Source organism: Neopsephotus bourkii, unplaced genomic scaffold (assembly GCF_033783945.1).
Source record: "Neopsephotus bourkii isolate Nb327-2 ecotype Australia unplaced genomic scaffold, CSIRO-AGI_Nbou_v1 NB_610, whole genome shotgun sequence".
Lineage (NCBI taxonomy): Eukaryota > Metazoa > Chordata > Aves > Psittaciformes > Psittacidae > Neopsephotus > Neopsephotus bourkii.
In genome coordinates this window covers 1-14,081 of record NW_026901110.1, presented here as the reverse complement: position 1 = coordinate 14,081, position 14,081 = coordinate 1, and the positions used below count along the sequence as shown (strand labels likewise).

The 14,081-nt window shown below is 57.8% G+C and overlaps 1 pseudogene; it reads right to left on the bottom strand.

Annotated features, from left to right (window-relative positions):
• Window positions 1-4,257: 4,257 nt before the first annotated feature.
• On the bottom strand, window positions 4,258-12,705 carry LOC133211421 (olfactory receptor 14C36-like; annotated as a pseudogene).
• Window positions 12,706-14,081: the final 1,376 nt, after the last annotated feature.

Genomic DNA, 14,081 nt, shown 5'->3' with positions numbered 1-14,081 from the left:
AATGAGGGTGAGGTGTCTTGAGTGAGGGCTGGGCCTGGTGAGCATCAGCTGCAGCTTTTTCTGTCAGGGCATCTGTGGAGCAGCCTGAGGTGGGTGTGCAGTGTGCACCGGAGCTCTTCAGAGAGCCCTAAAATGGTTTGGGTTGGACCTTTAAAGGTCGCTTGGTCCCAACCCCTGCCATGGGCAGGGACCCCTTCCACTGGAGCAGCTTGCTCCAAGCCCCTGTGTCCAACCTGGCCTTGAGCACTGCCAGGGATGGGGCAGCCACAGCTTCTCCGGGCACCCTGTGCCAGCGCCTCAGCACCCTCACATAAATCACTTCTTCCTTATCTCCAACCTGAACTCCCCCTGTTTCAGTCTGAACCCATCACCCCTTGTCCCATCCCTACAGTCCCTGATGCAGAGCCCCTCTCCAGCATCCTTGCAGCCCCCTTCAGACACTGGAAGCTGCTCTGAGGTCTCCACGCAGCTTCTCTTCTCCAGCCCCAATGTTCTCAGCCTGGCTCCATACAGGAGCTGCTCCAGCCCCTGAGCATCCTCGTGGCCTCCTCTGGACTCGCTCCACCAGCTCCATGTCCTTATGCTGGGGACCCCAGCACTGCACACAGGGCTGCAGGGGGGTCTCACGAGAGCAGAGGGGCAGGATCCCCTCCTTGAGCTGCTGCTCACGCTCTGGGGGTGCAGCCCAAGCACACGGGGGGGGTCTGGCCTCAAGCGCTCACTGAAGCTGGGTCATGGGGAGCTTCTCACCCAGCACCCCCAAGTCCTTCTCCTCAGGCTGCTCTCAGTCACTTCTCCACCCAACCTCTGTCTGTGCTGGGACTGCCCTGACCCAGGGGCAGGACCTTGCCTTGGCCTTGTTGAACCTTTGAAGTTCAACCCGGAAAGGTCCCAGCTCTCCAGCCTGCCCCAGTCCCTCTGGATCCCATCCCTTCCCTCCAGGGTGTCATGGCACCACACAGCTCAGCGTCAGCACAAACTTGCTGAGGGTGCTCAACCCAGTTGTCCATGTCACTGACAAGGAAGTTGAACAGGATTGATCCCAACCCCAACCCCTGAGGGACCCCACTTGTCACTGGTCTCCAGGTGGGCACTGAGCTGCTGACTGTCACTCTGCATGCGGCCATCCAGTCAACTGGAGCATCACATTCCCCACCGCTACTCCTAAGTCCTGGCACCACTGGGGGGGTGTGGGGGGGGTGTGCCCTGACCCAAATGTAGCTCCTTGCACTTGGCCTTGTTGAATCTCATGAGGTTCCCAAGCGAGCTTGTCCAGGTCCTTCTGGATGGCATCCCGGCCCTCAGGAGTGTCAGCCACACCACCCAGCTTGGTGCCCTCTCCTCATGTCCTGAGAGGGCGAGCGATCCCACTGTGTGGCTGATGAAGATATTAAGCAGTGCAGGTCCCAGTACAGAACCCCTGAGGGATACTGCTCAACACCGATTTCCATCCAGACATCGGGCCGTTGACTACTACCCTGTGGAGTCCATGGCTGTCCAGCAAACCCCTTACCCACCAAACAGTCCATCCCTCAAATCTGTATCTCTCCAGTTTAGAGAGGAGGCCGGTTTGTCTCAGAGCCCTTACAGAATTCCAGATGGATGATGTCCATAGCTCTTCCCTTGTCCTCTGATGTACTCAGTCTGTCATAGAAGGCCACTAATTTGGTCCGGCAAGAGCTGCCCTTGGTGATGCTGGCTTCTTGGATCACCTCCTGTCCTCCATGTGCCTTAGCATAACTTCTGGGATCTGCTCCATGACCTTCCCGGTCACAGAGGTGAGGCTGACAGCTCAGCTCACCCTGTCCCACCCCACTCATTCCAACCCTTCCTGAAAAGGGGGGCAAGGTTTCCTTTTTCAAGCCACAATGGACTTCACCTCATGCCAGGACTTTTCAAACAGCACACACAGGCGCTTTACAACTGCATCAACCAATTCCCTGAGCACCCTGGCATGTGTTTTGTAAGGTCCCATAGACTTAGGCATGTTCAGGTTCCTCACGTGTTCTTGAACCCCACGTTCTCTTATAGGGGACTTTGCTACCCCAGCGCTGTGAGAGGTGTGGGAACAGCTGGGTAAAGCCCGAGATAAAAAAGCTGTTGAGGAGCTCAACCTCCTCCTTGTCTGCTGTGACCGGCCAAGAGGCTCTGGCAAAGTTCACGGCGCTCCCACGGGGAAGGTGATGCCCAGCACCAGCTTTGCCCCGGCCCCTTTGCTGTGGGAGCAGGGGCTTGGACGTTTCACTTTGGGAGCTGGGCTCTGGGAGGCGCCAGAGTTTGAAAGACGTCAATGTCTGAAAGCACAAAGCCCCAGTATTAGGACTGTTAAAAGTGCTTGCCAGGGGAAGCCGATGTCCAACAACAGCTTTCTGTCCTGGCACCCTTTTCCAGGAGCCCAAGGGGCCGGGTTCCCTTTTCGGATGCGCTCTGTGAAGGCTGCAGCGGTGGAGCACAGGCAGGGCATGGGGGAAGTTGTCCCGTGTTGAACGGAGGCAGCGAGGGGAAGCGGCTCCGCGCTGCCGTGAGGCGCAGCAGGGGAGAGCCTGCGGGCGTTGCACTGGGTCAGCCTTGGAGCACAGGGGCGAGGGAGATGAGGGCACGTTCTTGACCCCCTCGGTGTTTTCTCCTCCTTCCATATCTCAGTGGCATCACCCCTCCTTTCTACATCTCCCGCATTACGGAGCTCGAGCTCCAGGCTGGGGATCACACGGGGAAAAAGACAGGAAGAAGAAGAGGAGGCAAAGAGGGGGTCATGTGAAAGGAGGAGATGTTTTTTGGCCCCTAGTGTTTGATCTGTCCATCAGCACCCCAGGAAAGCCAAGACCCGCGTGCCCGACCAGTCTGTCAGTGTCTTGTTGTAGGGACCCTTCTCTCAACAGTCTTTCTGGGTTGGAGGAAGATTCAGTTGAGTTGGTCATGGAAAAGTGCCAACAGCATGAGGGGGAACCCACAGCAGCTCTGCCCACTTTATACCTGCTGCCGGTGGCTGCTGGTGCCCACAAAGGACCGATGCTGATGGTTTATGGAATAACACTATCAAAACCAAATCCTGACAAATTAGGGTTTGTGATTGCTGCTCATTGGCTGCAGAAACAAGCTTGAAGCTATAAACAACCCAAGTATCATCACTAGTAACAGCTGCCATGAGTTAGTTATGGAGCTCACATAAGGTCAAGTCCTTACCCAATAGGCATCCCTATGGGGGAGAAGACAGGGTCAGCCGGTTGACTGATCCCAGAATTTAGGATGGAGTCTTCCCTATCTCCCCCCCCCCATTTACTTTTATGCTGTTTTTATCTCTCAGGTTCTCAACATCCATTGGACTGACTATGTGTCTAATGTCACTGTCCTCGAACAGGCAGGGGTCACCAGCATCGAGGCCATATGCAGGGCACGTCTCTAGAATGAAGGATCACTGCCTCCCCAAGATCGTGTTTTACGGTGAACTTGCCACCGGTAGCCGCAAGAGAGGTGCCCCAAAGAAGAGATATAAGGACTCCCTGAAACAATACCTTAGCCTTGGCCATATTGACTACCATCAGTGGTCCACCTTGGCCTCCAATGGGGAGACTTGGAGGCACACCATACATAATGCTGTTGACTCCTTTGAGAGCTCACGAAGAACTAGCCTCGAGGAGAAAAGACAACGCAGAAAGAATCGTGTCCCACCTATATCCCACATTGGCCTTCTTAGTCATCAGCGCCCTTGTAGTAAGCGTGGGTAAAGCCCTTCCCAAATCCTCTTTCCCGAAGTCAAGCCATGAATCTGTGAGGTGCAGCTTCAGTGCCTCCAGTCACACATTCTTTTGTTATTGACTGGGGTCAAATTCCCTCCTCATTCAAAGCCGTAGCTGCTAACAGGTTGGGGATCTCTCCTCTGGCCATGCTGTGGTGCCTGGGGCTGCGAGCTTTGAAGGGACCTCTAGGGATTGTCTGCTCATGCCCAGCCTCCTGGCTGAAGGAGGCTCACCAGGCACTGGTTGCCCAGTCTGTGGGCCCAAGGGTGACTGGTTTTGTCGTGCCCTGCCTTGCCCCACCCAACCGTGCATGGCCTTGTCACGCCTTGCCTTGCACGACCCCGCTGAGGACATATCACAGAGAAGAAGTTGCTGCAGGATTATTTATTTCCCTTAAATACAATGAGCCCCCCCCCAGTTGACACAAAATTTGTGGGTCACAAGACAGGCAGATACTGGAGTAGCAGGGGATGAAAAGTGACATGTCTTTGAAGACAGCACCATCACAAGTGGAAAAGCAGCAAAGCCATATGTGGCCTGTCATGACTTACACTGGGAGCCCTTTGCAGAGGACAGCAGGCAGTGTGTGGCTGCTGAAGCACATCCAGTCACCAGCTTCCTCAGAGCATCCCTGAGCTCCTGGTTCCTCAGGCTGTAGAGGAGAGGGTTCACTGCTGGAGGCAACACTGAGTACAGCCCCACCATAGCCAGATCTGGGGATGGGGAGGAGACGGAGTGTGGCTTCAGGTAGGCAAATACTGCAGTGCTGACAAGCAGGGAGGGCACAGCCAGGAGTGGGAAGCACGTGGAAAAGGCTTTGTGGTGTCCCTGCTCAGAGGGGATCCTCAGCACGGCCCTGAAGATCTGCACACAGGACCCCACAATGAACACAAAACACCCACGTGATGAACAGGCACCGACCACAAGAAGCCCAACTTCCCTGAGGTAGGAGTGAGCAGGAGAGCTTGAGGATCTGGGGGATGTCACAGAAGAACTGCTCCACAGCATTGCCTTGCTAGAGGGGCAGTGAAAACGTATGGGCTGTGTGCAGCAGGGCAGTGAGAAACCCAGGGCCCCAGGCAGCTGCTGCCGTGTGGACACAAGCTCTGCTGCCCGGGAGGGTCCCGTAGTGCAGGGGCTTGCAGATGGCCACGTAGTGGTTGTAGGATGTGACAGTGAGGAGAGAAAACTCAGCTAAGATGAAAAAGAGAAAGAAACAAAGCTGTGCAGCACAGCCTGTGTAGGAGATGGCCCTGCTGTCCCAGAGGGAATTGGTGATGGATGTGGGGACAGTTGTGGAGACGCAGCCCAGGTCCAGCAGGGAGCAGCTGAGGAGGAAGAAGTACGTGGGGGTGTGGAGGTGCTGGTCGCAGGCTGTGCTGGTGATGATGAGGCCGTTCCTACGAGCACAGGCAGGGAGATGCCCAGGAAGAGCCAGAAGTGCCAGAGCTGCAGCTCCCGCGTGTCTGCGAAGGGCAGGAGGAGCTGGGTGATGGAGCTGCCATTGGGCACCTGATGCCTCTTGTTAGGGAGCACTGCTGAAGGAGGAGCAGGCAGTGAGTAGAACAGACTTCTCAGAGCAGAATCAGTCAATCTTCCGCCACCCCCCCAAGTTCAAATCCATTTTCCTGTTTCCGGTGCTGGTGGCTGTGTGTGCTGGGAGAAGCACCCTGGTTCCCAAGGGCTCAGCTCTGTGCTGCTGCAGGGGGGTCACGAAGCTGCTCTGTGAAAGCTCCAGCATTCACTGGGGATGTCCCATGTAAATAAAACCTCAGTGTCTGCACTCCTGCCTCGGAACACCATGGGCATGGGGAGAGGCTCGGCATGCCTTTATCGGGATTTTGTCTGAGTTTGGGCTATTTTGGTGGTGGTGTTTGGTTGGGGTGGTTTGTTGGTTCGTGGTTTGTGTTGTTTGGTTTGGTTTTTTCCTTCCCTACATTCGTATCTGACAAATTCTTTTTTTAGATTTAGGATTCTATTTTTTGTCACTGAAAGGTGAAGGGTCTCAGGACAGGACAGATGAAAGGGCTTTGCTCTCTTTGCTTTAGTGCAAAGTTAGAACAACAGCAGAAGAATGTGTGCAAAGGACTCTGAGTGCAGAGTGCCAAACCCCAAGGGAAGGTTCCACACTCCTGAGGACCCTATGGGAGAGCTGTGCCGATCTGGCAATCCACCCTCGCTTTACCACCTGAAACTCCATCACACTGTCCCTCTGGTGCCCGCACTTGGCTGGCCTGGAGCATGGCTGCTGCCATCCAGTGAGACCTGGACAGGCTGGAGAGTTGGGCAGGGAGTAACTTGATGAAATAGAACAAGGGAAAGTGTAGAGTCCTGCATCTGGGCAGGAACAACCCCAGGTTCCAGTATAGGTTGGGGAATGACCTGTTAGAGGTGACCTGGTGGACGACAGGGTGACCATGAGCTGACACTGTGCCCTTGTGGCCAAGAAGGCCAATGGCATCCTGGGGTGTATTAGAAGGGGGGTGGTTAGTAGGTCGAGAGAGGTTCTCCTTCCCCTCTACTCAGCCCTGGTTAGACCGCATCTGGAATATTGTGTCCAGTTCTGGGCCCCTCAGTTTAAGGAGGACAGGGACCTGCTGGAGAGAGTCCAGTGCAGGGCAACTGAGATGATGAAGGGAGTGGAGCATCTCCCTTATGAGGAAAGACTGAGGGAGCTGGGTCTCTATAGTTCGGAGAAGAGGAGATTGAGGGGTGACCTTATTAGTGTATAACAATATATAAAGGGGGAGTGTCCTGAGGATGGAGCCAGGCTCTTCTCAGTGGCAAACAATGATAGGACAAGGGGCAATGGGTGCGAACTGGAACACAAGAGGTTCCACTTAAACTTGAGAAGAAACTTCTTCTCAGTGAGGGTGACGGAACACTGGAACAGGCTGCCCAGGGAGGCTGTGGAGTCTCCTTCTCTGGAGACATTCCAAACCCGCCTGGACACGTTCCTGTGTAACCTTATCCAGGTGTTCCTGCTCTGCAGGGGGATTGGACTGGATGAGCTTTTGAGGTCCCTTCCAATCTCTGACATACTGGGGTACTGTGATGGCTAACAGAGTGCCCAGCCCCTGCTCCACAGTGGAAGAGCCGGGATAGCAAGCTGGTGCTGGGCCTCACCTACACAGGGTGAGCGCTGCAACAGTGCCACCTCCATGGCAATCCACCCTCGCTTTGCCTCCTAAAACCCCATCTGTGTGCTGTCTCTTTGGGTGTCCTGGAGCACAGCTCGAAGAGCATGTCCTGCTCCCACCGCCGAGGAGCCAGGACAGAAGGCCAGTGCTGGGCATCACCCCCACACAGTGAGCTTTTCAGTGGTGCGGCCAACATTGCAATCCATCCCCTCTTTGACACCTAAAACTCCATCTGCACCCTGTCTCTTTGGTGCCCACCCTTGGGTGCAGCTCACAGAGTTTGATCGTCCAGCCCTTGTCCCAAGGCAGAAGAGCCAGCACAGAAAGCTTGTGCTGTGCATCACCCCCACACAGTGAGCTTCCCAAAGGTGACACCAGCGTGGCAATCCACCCTCACTCTGCCACCTAAATCTGCACCTGCTCACTGCCTCTTCACTCTGGTGCCCACTCTTGGGCATCCAAAGCTCAGGTCACAGAGGGTGAACGTCCAGCCCCTGCTCTTACAGCCAAGGATCTAGGGCTGAAGGCTGGTGCTAGGCATCACCTACACACGGTGAGCTGTGCAACAGTGCCACCAAATGGCAACCAGCCCTTGCTTCACCACCTATAATTCCATCGGCAGACTTTGTCCCAGTGCTCCCACTACCTGCTGCAGGTGCTTCCAGTCCCCGCCAGTCCCTTCCAGTGTTCCCAGTCCCTGCTGCAGGTGCTCCTGCTCATTGCCCACCCGACCTCCTTGCTGATGCTCTTTTTTGGGGGGACCCCCCAAATTAGGCACGGTTACCACCTGGCTCCCTGATACTTGGGGTGCTCCATGGGGTGTGCTTTGGGACCAACAAGGAGCGTTTTGGGGCTGGTGGCTTTGGGGAGAGAGCACCTTGGATGACCCCCAGGGCAGGTGCTGGGGTGAGCCCACTTTTTGGGACACCCCCTTTTCAGCAGGTTTGTGTCACTGTGCTGAGCGAGGGTGGCTTTGGAGCTGCAGAGTTTGGGTTTGGGGGGATTTGGGGGCATCCTGGGAGGATTTGGGGGATTCAGGCCGGTCCCCAAAACTCCTCGGGTGGCTCAGTTATTTGGGGGACTCCCCGTCTCCCGAAAATGGGGGGTCCATCAACCCCAGGGCAGCCGAATCTCATTGGATGCCCTAGGGAGCCCCGCTGCCGTAAATAGGAGGAATCTGGGGGTTCAATGAACATTTGGGGGTTCGGGGAGGTTTTCCCCAAAACTCGCTGTAGGAGGCACATGATATTGGGGGAGCTCCCATGTGCCGAAAACAGGGGGTACCTGGGTCCCAGGGCACCCTGACTTGCTTTTGGGCGAGCAGTGTTCCCCCAGAGTAGAGATGTGTTGAGGGGAAGAGTTTGGGGGTTCAGAGGGGATTGGGGCATTCGGGGGATGCCCAAAGCTCCCCAGGGTGCTGCAGGGATTTGGGGAACACCCAGTGTCCCAAAACTAGGGGTTACATTTGTCCCAGGGTACCCTGAGTCTTCAGTGCCCCTGTTGGCCCATGGCAGTAAATGGGGGGGGATTTGGGGTTCAGAAGGGAACTGGAGGTTTGGGGGGACCTGGAGCTTCATGGGAATGTCCCCAAGCTCTGCAGGGGGCAGAGTAATTTGGGGGACCAGTGGAGCCCTCAAACAGGGGCTACAGCCACCACAGACCCCCCCCCCCCCAGATCATTGCGGAGGGGGGAAATTGAGATATGGGGGAACCCTGACAGGTTTTGGGGCTGCAGCTTGGGGGTCCCCCCTAAATCTTACCTGTGATGATGCTGGTGATGAGCTCATCCCTCTGCCTGGGGGAAAGAAACTGGGGGGGGGGGGAATGTTCCTGGAGGCTGGGGTGACCCCCGCGCCCCCCAAAGCTCTGACAGGGGGGTAGAAGTGGGGTTCAGCAGTCCCCGAAAATAGCTGTGACTCCCCCAAGCCATGGTAACAGCCCTGGGGCAGCCGCTCTGGGCAGACCTGGACTCACTGCCCTGGCTGCAGGCTTGGGGCACTCAGGCTGGGTACCCCTGCACTCCTGTCTCCACAGCAGCAGTACTTTGTGTAGAGACCCCCTTTTCAGGGGTCTTTCGGTGTTGGGAGGGGCACCCCTAGGGCTCGGTGCTTGGTGGGGACCAGGGCTGCCCCAGCACCCATTAAAGAGGGTTCATCCTCTTCCCCTCCACCAAATTCTGGAGGCATCCCATGACCTCTCTGAGGGTGACCCCACTTTTTGGGTGACCACATTCATAGGGTAAACCCACATTAATGGGATGCCCCTCAATTTTGGGGTTCCCATTTTTGGGGTGTTCCTCAGTTATGGTGTGCCGCTCACTTCTGTCTTGCACCCATTTTCAGGTGCCCCCAATTTCCCTCATTCCGGGGTACCCCACACTTGCCTCCCCACTTTTGCTCTTGCCCAATTCTGGGGCAGTTCCAGTGCGTACCAATGGAAGGTAGGACCCAGCAGCAGCTCCTGTCCTGGCGCTGTTGCTGGGGGAGCACAGGGGCTCCTGCGGGCACTGCCGCAGTCAGGATTGCTCAGGTGTGCCCAGAGCCCACCAGCTCCTCCCCACCTTGAGCAATGCCCGGTTCCGGGCTGTGCCTGCGCCTGCCAGGGCCTTTGTCCCCTTCGGGGATGCATTGCCAGAGCCCAGCAGGGCACTGGAGCCTGGCACAATGCCCGGCGCTGGCCTGGCCTTTCCCAGAGCCCACCAGCACCCTCCTGCCTTGGGCAATGCCCGGGGGGCTTGCGCGGGCCGTGCCGGAGCCAGGCAGGTCCCCTTGTGCTGAGCTCCCAGTGACAGCTCCAGCAGCGGCTCCTGCCCTGACACCTCCGCAGCACCTCTGACACCAGCAGCTCCTGCACACGGAAGGCTCCTGCTTCACCCCCAGCACCGCTGCAGGCAGAGCTGAGCTCCAAGCACAGGAACAAGCCCAGTGCCTCCTCCTCACCCATCCCTGCTCCTACAGCTGGGATGGCACCAGCACTGCTCCTGACAGCTTCTCCTCCCTTCACAGCACGCACCCACGATGTGTTTCATGCCAACACTAAAGCAGGATCGCAAAGTCAAAGAACACGGACCTGGATGCTCAGGGCAGCCACGGGAGATGCAGCCTCCTAAGGGAGGGCTCTCCTCTGCACTGGTCACTGCAGGGCTCTGGCTCCTTCCATAGCCCACGCTCACAGTGGGGCCCCGTCACAACGGGCAAACCCACAGCTTTGTGATGGCGGCAGCATCGTGCCCATGGGCACCGGGCACCAGGGGTGCTCTGGGAGTCGCCGCGGGGGGAGCAGCCTCTGCCCAGCCGGCTCGGGGAGGTCCCTCACAGGCTGCTCTTCCTCAGTGCCTTTGGTCTGGAGATGGAGCGTGCGAGGGGTCACAGCTCAGCCTGGGCAATGGAACAGGGCCTCACGGCCACTTATGAGAAGTGGAGAGTGACCGACATTGGCACAGCAGAGAATCCTGGAACCCCAGACTGGTTTGGGCTGGAAGGGACCTTAAAGCTCCTCCAGCTCCAACCCCTGCCACAGGCAGGGACCCCTTCCACTGGAGCAGCTTGCTCCAAGCCCCTGTGTCCAACCTGGCCTTGAACACTGCCAGGGATGGGGCAGCCACAGCTTCTCTGGGCACCCTGTGCCAGCGCCTCAGCACCCTCACAGGGAAGAGCTTCTGCCTAAGAGCTCAGTTCATCTCCCCTCTCTATCAGGTTAAAGCCCTTCTCCCGTGTCCTGTCACTACACACCCTTTAAAAGAATCCCTCTCCACCTTTCTTGTAAGCATCCCCTTAGGCACTGGAAGGCAAACTCATTGTCTTGGGCTTGGTGAAGCCTCACTCCTTGTCACTGAGGTTGGAGCAGCTGCAGTTTCTGTCTCAGACATTGGAGTAGCCACATTGCTGTGGCTGTCACTGAAGTGGCTGCTCTGCTTTTTGCAGTGGTTGGAATAACTGCGGTGTTTATGCCTGTTGTTGGCATGTAGTAGCCACAGTCCCTGTCCCTGGGGCTAGAGCAGCCTCAGTGCTTGTACCTGGTGTTGAAATACCTGCAGTGCATGTCGCCACTGCTCCTGTCCTTGGTGTTGGAGTAACTGATGTGCCTGTTGCGCTGGTTGGAGTGGACATGGTTCTTATGGCTTGGTTTGGAGAAGCCTCATTGCTTGTCAATGGGGCTGGAGTAGCAGCAGTGTGTTTCATTGGCATTGCAGGGCTTGTGGCCGGCACTGGAGAGGCTGCAGAGCTTGTGGCTGGGGTTGATGTAGCCCCTGTATACATTGCAGGCCTCGGAGTAGTGGCAGTGCTCCTTGCCAGAGCTGGAGTAGCTGCAGAGCTGAAAACTGGTGGTGGAGTAGATAGTACTCATTGCTGTGTTTGGAGTAGCTGCAGTGCTTGTTGCTCTGTTTGGAGCAGCTGGTGCTCATTGCTGTGTTTGGAGTAGCTGCAGTGCTTGTTGCTCTGTCTGGAGTACCCGCAGTGCCTGCTGCAGGGGTTACAGTAGGCGCAGTGCTTTTTGCTGTGGTTGGAATACCAGCAGTGCATGTCACTGGAGTTCTAGGAGCTGCAGTGACAGTCCCTGGTGTTGGAGTAGCCACAGTGCCTGTTGCCATGGCTGGAGCAGCCACAGTGCTTATGGCTGGCGCTGGAGTAGCTGCATCGTGTGTTGCTTTGCCATCAGATCCTGCTTCTGCTCCTCCAGCTTCTTGTGCCCCTCCTCACTGCAGAGCACGAGGAGCTGATCCAGCCCTGCTCAGGGTAAGTGCTACTGAGCAACAACTAAAAACATCGCTGTGTTACCAGTGTTAGACTAAAGCCCAATGCCAGCAGTGCCCCAGCTACAGGGAGGAGAATGAACTTCATGAGGTGTCCCTCTGACACCTATTGCCTTCCAAAGACTCCAGAAACCAACCCCCGCAGCTCCCTCAAAACCCCAAAAGTCCCTAAAAACACCCAATCCCCCAATGAACATCCAACCTCACAAAACTCCGAAAACCCCAAAATACCCAAAACCAACTCTCCACAAAATCCGCAGTCCTTAAGAACCTCCAACCCCCAAAACCTCAAGGACTCAAAAGAAAAACCCAAGCCACCCAAAATTCCATCCTAACGTCCCAGAAGCCCAAATCCCCCCCCCCCCCAATATCCAACCTCCCAAACCCCCCAAACACCACACACACCCCTAAAGCACCTCTCGCTTCCTTGCCCGGCTGCTGGCTCAGGCTGTGCAGATGGAGGGTGGCTGCCTCCTGGGCCAGGGGATGTTTGCAGCCAAGGGTGGTTGAACACATCCTCCAGGGATGCTCTGTCGCAAGCGCGCATGGACAAGTGCCACCTGATGAGGTGCTGGCGTTCTGCGGAGAATCCGGGAACCGTCCCTCAGTTGCAGGAGGCTCCTGCCCGCCTTGTGCCACCGTTCACAGCGCCCAGGCCTGGGTGTGCTCAGAGCCGCACCCAAACCCCCTGCTCCATGGTCCGTTTTGGAGGAGAGCAGCATGGTGCCCCCCTGCCCGGTCCCACAGCACCAGGTGATCCCCTTACCCCGGAGATGCTCTGGTACTCCTCTGCCCGGCCCCACCACTACCGGTGCCTCCCTGCTCCACATCCCCCGCTGACTCCACAGCCGCTCCCCTCCCGCTGTCCCGGTTCCCCCCTCCCGGCCCCTCCAGATCCCTCCGAGGAGATGCGCTCCCAAGCCACGCGCTTGATCGCCACCTGCAAACCAAGGGCAGCGCTGGGCTGAGCTGGCCCCTGCCCCGCCGCCGCCCCGCCACGTACCGGGGCGCTGTCGGACAGGCGGACCCCCGAGCACACGGACCCGAAGCCGCCGCTCCCCAGCACCGGCCCCATTCGGTACAGCCGCTCCAGCGGCTCCTTCTTCTCCTTCCCCCACGCCAGACGCAGCCGCTACCGCTCTACCGCTGCGCGCGGAGCCCACGCCGGCCACCACGCTCCACTTGGGGCTGAGCGGAGCCGGCTCATTCCCGGCCTTTCCCGGCCGAGGCTCCGCGGCGTCCGCTCCCCGCCGGTCCCGGAGCGCAGAGAGGCCGACGGGTCAGTGCGGGCCAGGAGCACCACGGGCACCTTGCCCGACCGCGCTCCCACTCCCGGCTCCCCGGATCGCGGCTGCGGGGCGGGGAAGGGAGGGAGCGGCCGCGACCCCGCTGCTCCGCGCAGCGCCGGGTCCCCGTCTGTGGCGGCGGCCGCGGCCGACCCCGGGCAGAGCGGGGCCTGGGGGCGGTGCTGCTCGCCCAGGGATGCGAGGAAGAGGAACGGGCTAAGGAAAGAGCTCAGAGTTTTCTTCAAGCTATGCATTGTCTTAACTTCGAATAGGGAGCAGGTGTGTTCTTGTTCTTGCCAGGTAAACTGTAACCCAGAATAGAACCGGTAGCCGAAACACACTGTTTAAAATCAGAGACCCCTTTCCCTCCAGAAGGTGAGTGTCTGACAGGAATTTTTTCAGCTAGTTTCTATAAGACTTGAGGTTGCCAGCTGGGGAAACTTTGCTAAGGGTGAAAAGTGCACCGTGAGGAAGAGCGCTTACTGCATCTTGAAGACCCCTACCCACGACCATGGGAGGGCAAGCGCCAAAAGGGAGGAGACTTAGGATAACGAGTACCTAAACTAACTTTAATATCCCCGCCGAACCTTCGGGAACCTAGTGAACATGTATGTTTGTGTAAAGTAAGTATCCAGGCTGTTGAGCTCTCGGGGTGCGAGTCAGGAGGAGCGACCCCCCTCGCACCCGTCGCCGCAATAAACACCCCTGCTTTAGAGCTCTCTGAGAGCTGTCAAGTTCCATCCCGTCAATCACCAGCGCCGCCGCAGCCGGAGCGGGAGAGCCGAGCGGCGCCGCCGGGAGGAGGCCCCGAGGGCTGGGGGGAGCGGCGGAGGGAGGGCTCCGAACGGCCCCGAGCTGCCGGTGCCGCCGCGTCTGGTGCTGCTGCTGCCGCCGCCGGCTGCGGCCCCGCTCTCACCGCCTGTGCCCCCCTGAGCCTCGAGCGCCCGCTGCCACCGGACGGAGCCTGTTCCTCGCTTGAGCCCTTTTCCCTGCCGCCTCGCCCAAGTGAAGATCCGCTTCAGCTTCTTACTGAAGCAGCGTCAAGGAACTTCATTTCCCCTGCCCCCCACGTCCCAACAACTGCCTTGAACACTGCCAGGGATGGGGCAGCCACAGCTTCTCTGGGCACCCTGTGCCAGGGCCTCAGCACCCTCACAGGGAAGAG